The sequence below is a fragment of the Lynx canadensis genome, chromosome A1 (assembly GCF_007474595.2).
Source record: "Lynx canadensis isolate LIC74 chromosome A1, mLynCan4.pri.v2, whole genome shotgun sequence".
In the NCBI taxonomy this organism is placed as follows: Eukaryota; Metazoa; Chordata; class Mammalia; order Carnivora; family Felidae; genus Lynx; species Lynx canadensis.
In genome coordinates this window covers 50442391-50457787 of record NC_044303.2, presented here as the reverse complement: position 1 = coordinate 50457787, position 15397 = coordinate 50442391, and the positions used below count along the sequence as shown (strand labels likewise).

The 15397-nt window shown below is 36.6% G+C and overlaps 1 non-coding gene across 1 annotated transcript; it reads left to right on the top strand.

The window, feature by feature from the left end:
• Positions 1-1866: 1866 nt before the first annotated feature.
• Positions 1867-1975, top strand: LOC115526242. The gene has a single exon (XR_003972577.1). It is a non-coding gene; the product is annotated as a U6 spliceosomal RNA (small nuclear RNA).
• The last annotated feature ends 13422 nt before the right edge of the window (positions 1976-15397 follow it).

Below are 15397 nucleotides of genomic sequence, written 5' to 3'. Positions count from 1 at the left end.
ATGTTGTACATCATCAAATGCTTCTCAGCATCTATTGAAACGATAAGATATTTATCCTTTCTCTTGTTGATGTGATGTGGCACCTTGATTGATTTGTGAATACTGAACCACTCTTGCAACCCAGCAATAAATCTCACTTGATCATGGTGATTGATTTTTTTTAAGTTTATTTATTTACTTTGAGAGAGAGAGAAAGAGAGAGTATGGGAGAGGAAAGAGATAGAGGGAGAGAGAGAGACAATCCCAAGCAGGCTCCACACTGTCAGTGTAGGATGATTTTCTCCTGCATTTTGTTGATGTGGTGTATGACAATTGATTAGTGAATACTGAACCATCCCTGCATCCCTGGAATAAATCTCACCTGATCATGGTGAATATTATTTTTAAAGTATTTTTGTATGTGGTTTGCTAATATTTCATTGAGAACTTTTGTATATAAGTTCATCAGGGATATTGACCTGTAGTTTTGTGTGTGTGTGTATGGCATGGGGGGGGGGGGGCGGTCTTTTTCTGGTTTTGGTAATGTTGTCATTTTAGAATGTTATCTGGAAGCTTTCCTTCCTCTTCTATGTTTTGGAATAGTTTGTGGAGAATAGGTATTAACTCTTTTTTAAATATCTGATAGAATTCACTTGTGAATCCATCCGATCCTGGACTTTTGGGAGTTTTTTTGTAGTTTTTTTGATTTTTGAATCAATTGTGTTACTTTTAATTGGTCTGTTCAGATTTTCTATTTCTTCCTGCTTCAGTTTTGAAAAGTTTTATGTTTCAAATATTTGATCCATCCCTTCTAGGTTGTGCAGTTTGATGTCATATAGTCAAAATTCTCTACTTCATATCATTTTCTAGACATGCTAACTTGGTTCTAGCATAAGTGAAGTTCTCCAGAGAGAAGAACATGAATGATCAAATACTTAAAAGAGACTTGTCTACATTTAAACATGTTATTAAATCAAATCTGTAGGCTAAGAAAAATGACTAATAGTTCATTTGCAAGCTGAATTACTGTATTTGCATAATTTTTTAAATCCCAAAGTTTTTGTTCTTGATCTGACAAGATATGTGAATAACTGAAAACATAACATACAAATTCCTGTTTTACGTTTTCAGAAAAATATTGTTTCTCCAAGTGTTTCTAAAGTTTCCTAATCCACAAGGCACAACCTTAAGCAAATGCAGATCAATGTATCTGAGAGCTAGAGGAATTTATACAAATTAGGAAGTGGTAAGACGAGGCCCCAGCCAAAGTATGATCTCAGGTAGCAATACAAGAATGAGGTGACTGCACATGTCAATCAATCCACTAAAATTAATTAGGCAATGCTATACACGTTTGCAGAATAAGACCTACAAAAGTGATGGTCATTATCCTAAAGGCTCTCATATCAACTTGATATTGAAGTGTTGACTTCTTTGTCCTAGGCTGGTCAAGCTTTTATGACTGTCAGACACTGGGGAGAAGAAAGGTTCTAATGTTTTTCTTTAAAGGAAGAGTAACATTTTAGGATTTACTAAGGTCTTACTAACAGGAGTTAGTGTAAAAATTAATACCCTGAGGTGGCCTGCACTTACTAAGTACATTTCCAAGTGCCTAAATTCTCATGACAGAGAATATTCCATATATCCAACTGTACTGAATGACAGAGAAATACTCAGAAGACACGTGAAAAATACTGCTAAAAATTTTTAATCCCTGGTCAGTTTAGAGATTTGAGAAGAAAGACATAGATGATAAATGTATCCTATGAGTCAAACGGTCTTGTATTCCAAACCTGGCTCCATCATTTATAAATGATATGACCTCAGGAAAAGTGTCCTTATTTCTTTTTGCACCTCAGTTCTGTCACCTATAAAAAGTGGAAAGTATTGTGCTCACTTCAGCAACAGATATACTAAAATTGGAACAATCCAGGGAAAATGAGCAAGGTCCCTGCACAAGGATGACACACAAATTTATGAACCATTCCATATTTTTTTTAAGTGGCAAATGTACTACTGCATAAGGTATGATCTTTAAATGAGATAACACCTCTTTTAACACTACTTAATTTAGAATTAGGCTCACAGTAAGCATTTGATAAATGTTAACTCTTATGTACTAGCAAATAAATATATGTAATATATATTACTGTGCATATAATATATAGCATGCATATATATAGTGCATATGATTTAAATATATAATTCAGTTCTGTAAGTAAACAGTTCAATTAATTTACAAAAGGCAGTTTGCCTGGACATGATGATCATCTACTCTACTCCAGCAAGTATATCTTTCTTTAGAAAAGTCAATCTATAGGGAATATAGTCAATAATAGTATAACTTTGTAAGGTGACAGGTGGTAACTATACTTTTTGTGGTGAGAATTTTGTAATATATATAAATGTCAAATCACTATGTTGAACACCTGAAACTAATACTGTATGTCAACTGTACTGTAATTTAATAAAATCAGGGGCACCTGGGTGGCTCAGTTGGTTGAGCATCTGACTTGATTGTGGCTCAGGTCACCATCTCACCAAACATGAGATGGAGCCCCACGTCGGGCTCTGTATTGACAGCATGAAGCCCGCTTGGGATTCTCTCTCTCTCTCTCTCTCTCTCTCTCTCTCTCTCTCTCCCTCCCTCCCTCCCTCCCTCACTCCCCTGCTCAGCTCTCCCTCTATCAAAATAAATAAACTTTCGTAAAAAAGTATCAACCTTATCATTATTTGTCAAAGAAATAGATAAAATCCTGTGCTTATTTGACTCAGAAAGAGCTAAGTTAGAACCCTGACTCAACCACTTAATATATAAGTGACTTTGGGTGTAATGTTTTTTCTCCCTGTGTCCACAGGGAAAATTAGGATAATAAAAGAGTATTTATCTCATATACATTTTTTAAGAGATAATATATACACGGTGCTTAACTCAGAGCTTGGCATTTATCTAAAACTCGCTATCAGTTACTATTACTGTTTGTTATTAGTTTAAAAAGGTCTGTGTGTACCAATTTATTAGGTTGGTGACATAGGTGTTTCTTTAGTTGCAGCTCTCCTAGCTGAGATCAACAGTCCATGTATATAAGTGGAATTGGTGGACTCTAGTCAACTAAAACACATTACCAATGTCTAGGGGCCAATAGAAGAAAGTAAGTTATTTTCAAAATGTTCTGCCGCAATGACATATGTTTTATAAGTGAGACAAAAGGATACAGGTTGTTGTATAACACATGCCAGCATTCCCCACTTCCCTTTGTAGCAGAGTAACTAGTAAAACTCCTAATTATTGAGCAGGTACTTTGTAAGTATAGTGCTAATCACTGGAGACAAAAGATTAAGAAATAGATATCACCTGTTCCCTTATGGGGTTATAATCTAATAAGGATGGTAAGCACTTAAAAAGTATCTCACAACTAAATATATAATTATAAATTGTGTAGGTGCTGGAAAGAAGAAGTAAAATTTGTAGCTGGAGAGAGGGAAACAGAATCTGAAGCAAGCTCCAGGCTCTGAGCTGTCAGTACAGAGCCCAAGGCGGGGCTTGAACGCATGATCCGTGAGATCATGACCTGAGCTGAAGTCGGACGCTTAACAGACGAAGCCACCCAGGCGCCCTGGGAAAGGTATTTAAAATACAGTTTGGGGGCACCTGGGTGGCTCAGTCAGTTAAGCATCCGACTTTGGCTCAGGTCATGATCTCGGAGCTGGTGGGTTCGAGCCCCGCGTTAGGCTCTGTGCTGACAGCTCAGAGCCTATGTCTCCTTCTCTCTCTGCCCCTCCCCCACTCATGCTCTGTCTCTGTCTCTCTCTCTCTCAAAAATAAATACACATTAAAAATATTCTAGTAAGAAATAAATTACAGTTTGAAAGGCAAAGACAAAAAATAAATTTAAAATTTCTAATTACTAGGTAAAATGATTGTTACATGAAAAGAAAAACCATAAAGCAGAGAGTTTCCATGCAAACTCAGAATTCCTTCTAATCCTGTATTTCTGTGATTCCATGAACAGCAAGAGAATTTTTAAAAAATTTTTTACTATAGTTGACACACAATGATGTTACATTATTTTCATAGTGATTCGACATCTCTACACGTTATGCTAGGATCACCACAAGTGTAGCTACCATCTGTCACCACACAATAATACTGCGATACCATTGACTATATTCTCTACATGGAAAGAGAATTTTAATTGGCAGTTAACTCTTTAGTAATTAGACCCGGATGATTATAGCTGAATTATTCAAAATCCCAGGCTAAAATTTCTATCTCAATTTTAAAGCCAAAGAAGTACACATGAACAGAAAGATATTATTGAAACTTGATGGGATGAGATTCATGATGTGCAACAGTGAAAGGGCACAGCTTATCAAAAAGAAACAGATGCAATAGAAAAAGGAAGGCACTATGCACTGTATGGGGATTCAAAGTTGAGAGTAGACATATGGTAGGAAAAAATTTATGTGTCAAAAAGAAAACCAAATGTGAGAGTAACAAGAATCCTTGAAACTTATAGACCAGAGAGAGAATATAGATGACATTTTCCTTAAATAAATAAAATACTTGGAGAGTCAAGCTGTAGTAGTGAAGAACTCCAATTATCCTTACAACTCTTAGAGGGCTTAACTCATCAACAGAGTATAAAATATGTTTTCTTGCCTTGATACCAATTTAGTTCTTCAGATGGGAAAAGAAGCAACTTGAGAATCTATTACTCTGAGTCTAATTTTGACCACCAGAGAAGTGATTTGTTATGTAATGTATTCCAAATTTTGGGAGAGGCCATTTTGCTTCAGGGATTTTAATAATGAAGGAATAAAAAAAATATTCACAACATATTCCTTGGAAGAGCACTAACTTTTGGATGTGAACCTTTATGCCATGTAACTCATTACTCTTGGAAGGCTCTTAAAATAATAAAATGTCATCTAGGTCTACTACTATATTCTCATGATGAAGCTGTTTATTCATCCAGGTAAGATGTAGGTCTCATTGATCAGGTACTTCCATTTAACTGAACTCTAAATGGGTGATGAGTGTGGAGAACTTCAATTGTTGGCCTCTAAATATGTTAGCCAAGACTTTACTGAAAACGATGGTTCTCAAACGTTAAGATATATTAGAATCAACTGGAAGACTTTTTAAAACACAGTGCTCTATGCTCCATCTCCAGTTTTTGTTTTAGAAGGTCTGAAAATTTGCATCGCTAACTAGTTCCCAGACACTGATGCTACCAGTCTTCTGACCACTTTGGGAACCTCCTATCTACCAGAAGAAACAGTATCATGTTGAAACGTCTGTAATCAAAACCTTCTCTTAAGGCAGGTGAAATCAGTGGCTCAATTCTCCTCTTTCTGCCAGAAAAGGAGCCACTCCCCAGTTTCTCAATCCTGTCTACACAATAGGAACCCTCCCTGGGAAGTTTTTAAAAAATATTTCTGTCCAGGCTTCCTCTACCTCTGGCTCTGATTAAATGAATCTGCACTTCCAACCTGATCATCCCACCCAGTTGAGTTTCCAGGTGATTCTATTATGCAATCAGTGTTGAGAATCACTGACCTTCATGTTGACAGGTCTTGAGTATTTAGCTCCTCAACCTGATGCCGTTGGCATCGCCAGTTAACAGCTGTCATCTAAGCAACTTACCCTCAAACCTTGAGTTAATTAGGCATCATGCATTAGTGAGGAGCTAAACACAAAAAGGGTTACCACCATCTAGAAACCTTAATTTTGAGTTCACGGGTCAAATACTAAACATTTTTACTACCATGGGCAACAACAAACAAGCATGTCTTGAATAGTTACAGCATACTAGGGGAAAACAACCCTTCATGTTCATTCCGCAAGTAAAGAGGGAGCCCTGGTTCTCACACACAGGAACTTAAGTTGTTAGCTTCCTATCAGCATTTTCAGAGACGATAATCTTACCTATTGCCCTGGAAAATCCCTTTGCAAAAGTCAAGGCTGGGGGGAGGATAAAATTGTTGTAATGGACAGTACACAGTAGCTGCTCAAATGTGACTCACTTAAAGCCTGATAATTTTATGCAAGTGAAATTTTTAGAAATGTAAGCTCTTCTTTCAAATAACAGTATTTCCCTTTGTTTTAAAATCAATGACTGTCAATTCTACCTATATTCTTTGTATCCAATACCTAATGATTTTTTTTTTACCTCTGAAACCAATGACTGAATTGTTGCACATGAAAAAGAATGGGAAGTGAATTTTAATACTACATTGTTCATTTGAGTTTCATTCCTTATTTATATGTCCTAAAAAACCACTCCCGAAATCAATGGAGTAGCATATATGGACACATGTTCATTATATTATTTTTTTTCTCAGGACTGTGTTCAGGAACAAACTGATAGATATTGATAGAAGTTACGGATATTGCTCATATATTATCTATCCTCTAAGCAATGAAAAAAGATTATCTACATGATAGCTGTATACGTTATCAGTGATCATTTCATCTGCATGCAAGTGAAATATTTAACCATTATCATTATAAGAATATCATATAGTTTACTAAAACAACTGATCATATTTGCCTCTAGATTAAAGAAAACATATTACTTTATATTTGCAAAGGTAAGTAGGCATTTTCATAACTACCATGACGAATATTTAAATATATGTAACTAAATTTTCAACCACAAGTTCTCAATGTTTATTGCTTCTGAACATATTTTCCTCAATTCAATAACTTTTCTAATAACAAATAATTTGTGCAAGAGATTTAGTGTGCTTACTAAACACTACAGTTCAGTACATGCAACACAAAGAATCTAGAAGCGCTAAGGAAAGTGTGAAGAAAGATCACCTCAGAAACTCAGAAATTTACTTACAGAATTCAACCCTAGAGTGCTTGGTAAGTGTTATGTTTCTTTCTAAAAGCAATGGAGAATTCATCACTTAACTCTGAGCAATAACCAAAGAAACGCATTTTTGAAGACTGACTAAAATGTGAACCTTAAATGGACAAGAGAACTTTAACGAGGTCTTACGCAATTTGTGGCAGCAGCAAAACAAAAATCGGTAAGCTACATACTTGTGCATTCATCTCTCAAAAGAGAGAAGAACCTGCACTTTGCATAAATAGCTAACCAAAACATTAAGTATGCACAAGTGCACTCTAATTTGGGAGACTCCATTCGTTTCTTTAAGAACTGCATTGGACAGACAGCTTCTTTAGATGTGTGTATATTACGTTCTTGAGATAGCAAAGAGAGATGCTGGTTTTTTACTTTCAAGAATTATTTTTCAGTTTTCTTGTTGTCAAAATTACTTATGAGTTTCCAGAAGCTGCATTAAATTTAGATAGTCTGGGCCCTAATAATAAAAGCATGAGATGAAGTGTACCTACCTCTTCAACGTTAGCTCAAGCCCAGCAGAATCAGCAGCGCCAAGCACTCTGGAGTTGAATTAAAGAAAGATGTTATTTAATAAAAGATAGAAAGAAGTGATATATACATTTTTTCAAGTGTAAGGAGAAGATGGCATAGTGAATATGGATTCTACAGCTTAGTGATCCACGGACGCAAGACAGACAGCAAGTATGAGTGCGAGTAGGGACAGGGTAGGGTGACAGATGGCAGTTGTAAACGTCTTCACCTTGTACAATTCTTATAGCATATGATCAGTAAAATTTTGCTGAATGAATAAAGGCCATATGTATGGTATTATGATCTCAACTTTTTAAAGAAACTGAAAACAGGAAATAAGACTCTGCAGAAACTAAACATAACGTTTAAACATGAACATTACAAAACAAAAACGTAAGTAATTTTAACAACGAGATACACAGAACACAGAATTGCCGATGTTTATAATACCCATTGCTCTTACAATCAAACTGTGTTTGTTAAAGTAGAGAAAGATATACTTCCTGACTTATTTCTTCCACAGGGAGTATTCCCTGCACTCTGCCTCACTCTCTAATTCCTGACCTTCTATAAGCTAATCATTTAAATAAATACATTAGATCCTACTACTTTCCTACTTACATTTTCCAACAGTTTCCGACTGTACTTCACAAAACAAACAAACCCTATGTCATGAACTACAAACCCCGGCATCAATTGGCCTCTCTCTACTCAAACTTCCCACCTCCAACTCATCTTCCCCTCTTTTCATGTCCCATTGCACTAGGACCTTCTTCTCAGTTCCAGAAATACACCAAGCTGTTCCCCACATCAAGGCCTCCAGGAGCACAGCTCACTCTCTTGGAATATCACACTACTTGTTCCTTGCCTGGGTCACTAGTCATTTCTCAGTCTATGAGGAGACTTTCTCCCATAATCGTGAGGGTAATAGGTCCCCCGGTGTTATTTTCTCTCATTGCTCGCTGCCGTTTCCCTGCATAGTACTTATCACAGGTGATAATCATGGAATTTAAGTATTGATATGATCATCACCAGCTTCCTCCTTTCCAGTGGGAACTCCATGAGGGTGGAAACTGTTTCTTTGTAGCCATCACCTGGCAGAAAGCCTGACATACAGCAGGTGCACGGTGCTTCTGAGATGAGTTTACAACTTAAAATAGTGCCAGGATTCTATTTAAATTGCCTAGAAAAACCTCAGTCTTGTAGGTGAAATGGCAATTGAATGACAAAGAAAAATTCAATTCCACCTAATTGTCCATGAAAAGGCAAAGGTGACTCCAAAGAACTAACAAAAACAGGGAATTGGAATAGTAAGAACGAATCTATACTGTGTCTATTATATGAAACCTTAAAGACAGTGTGGAGCAAAATATTTTATTCATTTAATTTTTAAAAATTGTATTATGGTAAGAACAATTAGCATGAGATTTACCCTCTCAACAAATTTGTAGGTGTGTATAACAGTATTGTTGACTCTAGGTATAATGTTGTACAGCAGATCTCTAGATTTTATTCATCTTGTTCAACTGAAACTTTATGCCGATTCACTAGTAACTCTCCATTCCCCCATCCCCTCAGCCTCTGGCAACCACCATGTCATGCTTTGAATCTATGAATTTGACTCTATTAGATATCCTATGTAAATGGAATCATGCAGGGTTTTTCTGTGCCTCGCTTATTTCACTTAGCATAATGTGCTTAAGGTTCATCCATGTTGTTGCATGTTGCAGAATTTCCTTCTTTTTTTAATGGCTGAATGAAATTCCTTTGTATATATCACCTTTTCTTTGTCCATCCATCTGTTGACAGCATTTAGGTTGTTTCTGTGTCATGGCTATTGTAAATAACGCTATGATGAACATGAGAGGGCTAGTGTGTGTTCATGATCCTGTTTTCAATTCTTTTGGATAAATACCCAGAAGTAGGATTGCTGAATGATATGGTAATTATATTTTTGATCTTTTGAGGACTCCCCTTACTGTTTTCTATAATGACTTCACCATTTACATCTCCACCAACAGTGTGAGAGTGTTCTCATTTCTCCACATCTGCATTAACACTTGTCTTTTGTTTTTTGTTAAGCCGTTTTTAAATTTTGAACTTCTAAAATCTCCATAAATACTTATTAAAATAATGTTATATAGCTCCTTTTTATGTTTATTCATTTTAGAAAGAGAGCATGAGCAGGGAAGGGGCAGAGAGAGAGGGAGACACAGAATCTGAAGCAGGCTCCAGGCTCTGAGCTGTCAGCACAGAGCCCAACATGGGGCTCAAACCCACAGAAGGCGAGATTAGGACCTGAGCCAAAGTTGTGTGCTCAATAAACTGAGCCACCCACGCACCCTTATTGTATAACTCTTAAATCAAGCTCTCTTTTTAAATTTTTTGCTAAGGAAATAAATCATATAGTGAGCCTCCTACTCCAGGGCAACAGGTATAGATAGTGATGACTTAATAATGAAGAGTCAAGTGATAGTTGGCACTTTCAAAAAGCCAGTGTCACATGAAGCAGAGCAATTCAAATGGTGGCTGAGAACACAGTAACAATTTTCATTTTAAATGTTCAATGCAAAATAAGAAAAAACACATTCTGCAGGATTTCTTTTTTCATTTACAACGACTACTATTTAAGGAGAAAAGCAAAATAGGAATTAAAAACTGTTTAACAAATATGGGCAAATGACAGTACAAAATGTTAACAACCAGAAGCACTGAACCATGTGGATTTAGACTCCCAAAGTGGCCTTTAAATGATTGGAAAATTCAAGTGCTCTTGTCTGCTATTCTGAAGTGCTTTTGTGTAAGTCAGGAATTGCAACAAGAGGACCGTTCTTGGCTTCGTAAGTACTTCCTATGAACTTTTGAAATCCAATCTGTATCTTCATGTACACAAATATCACAAGGGTAATAACTGCAGATGGTAAGTGAACTCTAAATCTCCAGCCTCCTGGGATTTTTCATTCCTAATTTTTGTTATCATAAGCTTTTTTTTTTATCAATACACTATATAAACAGATTCCATTTATAGATATTTTTAGAGCAAAGGAAAAGATCCTATATAATCTCTACTGTCACAATATTTTTGGTTTACTTATCTAAGAGAGAAATGTAGTGGTATGTTCATGTATCTAAAACTTTATTTGGGTGAGTTGATTAAAAAAGAATGGTATGATTCTTCTGAAAGTCTCCATTTTCCTGCGTTGGGGTAGTGTCACAATAACCATAATATATAGATGGATTAGATTTTTCTCTTACATTTTCAGCCCCGACATTTATGATAGGATTTCCTAATGACCCCACAGATCAGGGGCTTTTCAGAAGATAAATAATGTCACGTCTGTAATACTAACTAATCTAAGTTTTTTTTTTTAATAAAAGGAGTTTTAGACAGAGCCTGAATGCATAGCGGCAACTAAACCAGCTCCAAGTCTACCTAGAGATGAAGATGATAGAGATGGGGATGGAAATGGAGATAGGAAGAGGAGGAGGAGGAAGAGAGAGAGAGATTCTCATGAAGCGAGGGCAAAGCATAGACCAAATATCACTGGCACCTGTCAGAAGTTTTAAAGTGCTAATTTATATAAATATCCGAGATTATGAGTACTTTGTTGGACACAGATTGAAATAAATGCTGGCAAGAGACATGAGCAAAGTGTGACAAAACATAAAAAGACAGTAATAACCAATAACCAAAAACTAATAGATTACACAGTGCTCTTAAATTTTCTTGTCAGAGGATTTGGGAAGCCAAAAATGACATACAAGAGGTATATTTAAAATTAAGTCTTCTATTTCTTGTTATTTAACTGCACAAATCTATAGATCATAGTCCTATGTTTTGGCAAACTAACATTTTATGCATCTTCAATAAGAACATCATTATTTCCCAGCAAAAGAGTTCAATATTGATACTAATGTTAGGAAAAAAATGGAAGAATGTAATTCTGATTTCTACATCTACTTCACTTTGTTTTCTTTTGACTCATAGAAGTGTCCCCTCTCCATTTAAGACTAATCCTTGAACATATGATCTTTGTATGATTCTTCCCCAACTCCATGCACTTGAACCCTTCTGTCTCCCTCTCCATTGTTGCCTCAAAGATGCCCAAATTCCCCCCAATCTTTGAGCAATCATTTTCCTCTCTTCTTTATTTCACTAAGAAATTTCACTGGGTATATTCCTCCTGCTTCAAGTTCCATCCCTGCCACTTACTTCCCGTGAAAATTGGTTTTTGTCTCATTCTCACCTGAGGCTACTCTCCATAAAGTAAACTTCTAATCATAAAAGTCAGTTGTTTTCTAAATCCTCATTGTCATCCTACGCATTATTAACAAACTAGTTTTTCATGAAAAAAAATCTGCTTCCTTGACATCATGAAATATTGCCTTTCACTGGATCCTTCTAAATTTTTGAGGGTGTTTTTGTTGTTGTTTTTTTCTCCAACTATTCTTCCCATTCCTTTTGCTGCTCTTGTCCCTTAATTGCCAGTGCTCCCTCATCTTTATCCATTGATCTTCCTTTCAATACTCTCTTCATGGATTCCTATAATTTTCATTTATTGGCTCAGTGAAAAGTATGCCATAGAAAACTATGTATCTCCAGCAGCTGCTGAATCCTTCTTGGATGTTGCACTGACATATTCAACTCAGTGTTCTCAAACAAGGTATTTTCCCCCAACTATATCAGCTCCTAAAAATTCTCAATTTTTTTTTCAATTCTCTTTGACTTTTCCTTTTCCATAAATCTTTTTTGTTACGTCCAAGCAGCACTCAAATATAGTGGGTTTGTTTTTCACAGTGCTATTCGCATCCACCTTTTCCTATTTACTTCTGCTGCCATGATTCAACTCTAGATCCTTATTAACATGGTCTCTTCCCCCTTCCTTCCCCTTCAGTACCTCTGCTGTCTTGTTATCAAAGTTGACATCGTTCAACATAGCTCAGATTATATGTTTCCTTCACCAAAAAGTTTCAATAGTTCAAATAAAGATCAGACTCCACCTGTCATTCATAGACCTGGTTTGTGTACATAACAACTTACCCCAAAACTTAGTGTCATTAAATAACTGGGTTAGGAATCTGGACAAGGCATAACAGGAATATCTTATCTCTGCTCCACAACATTGAGTGCCTCATCTGGAAGATTTCAAAGTTGTGAACTGGATTCATTTGAAGCTCAGTCACTCACAGGTTTAGCAATTGGTGCTAACCACCTCCTTAAGTTGACCTTTTCATTGTGTCTTTGCATGGACTAGTTTGGGTTTCATCACAGGTTGATGGATGAATTCCAAGGCCAAGAGTCACAAGCAAAAGAGACAAGCAGAAGCTCTTTTCTTTTTTCTTTTTTTTTTAACATTTAATTTATTATTGAGAGAAAGTGCATGAGCAGGGAGGGGGCAGACAGAGAGAGAGGGACAGAGGATCTGAAGTGGGCTCTGCACTGAGACCACTGAGCCTGATGCCATTGTGGGGCTCAAACTCATGACCCATGAGATCATGACCTGAGTCAAAGTCAGATGTTCAACCAACAGAGCCATCCAAGCATGCCAGAGCTCTATTTTTTTATGAACTAGTCTCAGAAATCACATAGCATCACTTGCACAGTTTTTCATTGGCTGGAATAGTTTCAAGCCCACTCAAGTCCAAAAAGAAATAGAATCTACCTCTTGGTGGGGAATGGCAAAGTTCTGGAAGCATGAGCACTACAAATATGGTTGTTGTCATTTTGGAAAAATACAATCTGCCACAGATCTCCACCAGCTGATGTTAACCTCCATTCTCAGTTGGACACTGCACTAATGCCATATAGGGTTTTCCTTCTCCAGCCTTTGACTCCTCCTACACATGCACCCTCATCTTGAGGTAGGACATATCACCAACCCTTTATGGAATTATGTCCCAAACTAAACTTAGAAAATCAAAGTAGGGGCAGAAAAGCAAAGAGAGATTCATTTACCTTACAATAATCTGGAGTTCTAGATGTTATACCATTAGAGATTGCCAATCTTTGCAGCAGAAAGAATTTAAGGCTGTAGGCTCTTCATTCTGAGGCTGAAATTATAACGTTCTTCTTTTCTTCACCCCAATCTCCTATTTACTTGACCTGAAATGACCCTTCCCACCCTAACTCCATCTCCTACTCTAAATCCCTCTGCTTCTGGGTGAACCCATCCAAGCCTGATAAAAGAATGAGAGAAAAAAGGTCCATCAATCTGGAAGAATAAATCAATCAAAGACCAGTGGAACCATGGTAGGAGACATATAGAATGGAGAAGAAAAGAGAAATTGAGTAAGCTGAGATGAGCTCAATTGCACCTTGCAAGGAAAAGCAAAGACGGGTTTGAGACCTGCCTGTAGGGCTGATGGAGTAATAGAATATACTTTCAGTGATATAACATCCCAACCTCTTATAGCTCAAGAAACATAACTAAGGGTTTAAATAAATTTATTTTTCTTCTTGCAAACTCAGCAAATATCCAACACACTTTCACTTTCCTTCCTCTACACCTCAGCCCCAAACATATGCTTCATCTGGAATAAGTGTCTTCCCCAAATAAACATGTTGATCTTTTCAGCTCCCATTGAAATATCATCTTCTTTATAAAATCATCTCAAAAGTGGTATCTCCCTCAGACAAATATACATACACAGTAATTTCCTATGTCTTTTATTACACTTACTACATGGATACTAGAGAACATTTTCTATACCCTCTGGCAAATGGAAAGATCCTCAGGAGTAACAGATTCTCACTTCTTTCTTCCCACAGCACGTGAGGCAATGCCTCAAATATAGAGAAGTTGGACTAACACATAATAAATTATTCAGATCTGTGAATGGAATTTTGCTGCAATCATACTTGGGATTCTGAGTATCATCCTGGCTGTTCCTTCTCATAAAAAAGCACCCCAAAGCTAAAGAAGTTATAATTAAAAGCAATTATAATGATCAAGAGTTTGCCTTCAGAAGGAAGATGAGATTCTTCAAAAAAGAAAAAAAAACTAAATAATAATAAATTAAGATTGTAAAGACAAAGCTTAATCTATAAAAATTCAAGAGATTAATATGTTAAGTGAATTCAAGTACATATAACAAATTTTGGTGTACTATTATTTTTGAAAATCCCTCAAAATTTAAAAATAGTAAAATCAAGACGAATAAAATTTTTGATATGTGGTTAAATTTTTTCCACTAAATTATAATGTACAGTTGGCCAAAATGGTATGAATGTTCCACTCATCTTGACAAAACTTTCGAGGGTTTTCTTCCTGACAACAGGCCCCTGACCACCCTTTCCTTAAAGCTTTTACTTTAAAAACATGCAATTTTAAATCCTTTCTCTGCCCCTTTAAGATATAAAGCTTCTCCCAGCTTCATGCCAGTTTTACAACCTACCAGTGCCTTTCCCAAGGACTTGGGAGGGATCCCTTTGAAATGTAATCATCAGAAAACATAAAGCCCTTCTATGCTAGTTTCTGTGGTACAGTAAGTGTCAATTAGCAAACACAGATGGCCTGATCACACTGACCAACCAGTCACCTAACATTCTCCTGCTTTTCCATTAGCTCACAAAGGTGTTTAACTCTCTTGTCTTTTGTTTCAAGAGAGTTAGTATCAATTTCTCTCCCTTATTGCAAAAGTCTTGAATTAAGTATTCCCTGCCTGTTTAACTCCATCAGGTGCAAGTTTTCTTTGACAACTGTCACCTAAGAGAATTATCCGCCTAACTGATGCATGTCAAATTTAGAGAAAAAGTGTTAAGAAAATCAAAGTATTTTTTTTATTTTTTTTAATGTTTATTTATTTTTGAGGGAGAGAGACAAAGCACAAGTGGGGGAGGGGGAGAGAGAGAGGGACAAAGAAAAAGAGAGAGAGAGAGGGAGAGAGAGGGAGAGAGAGAGGATCTAAAGCAGGCTCCAGGCTCCAAGCTGTCAGCACAGAGCCGGACACAGGACTCAAACCCACAAACCAGAAGATCATGACCCAAGCTGAAGTCAGACTCTTAACCGACTGAGCCACCCAGGCTC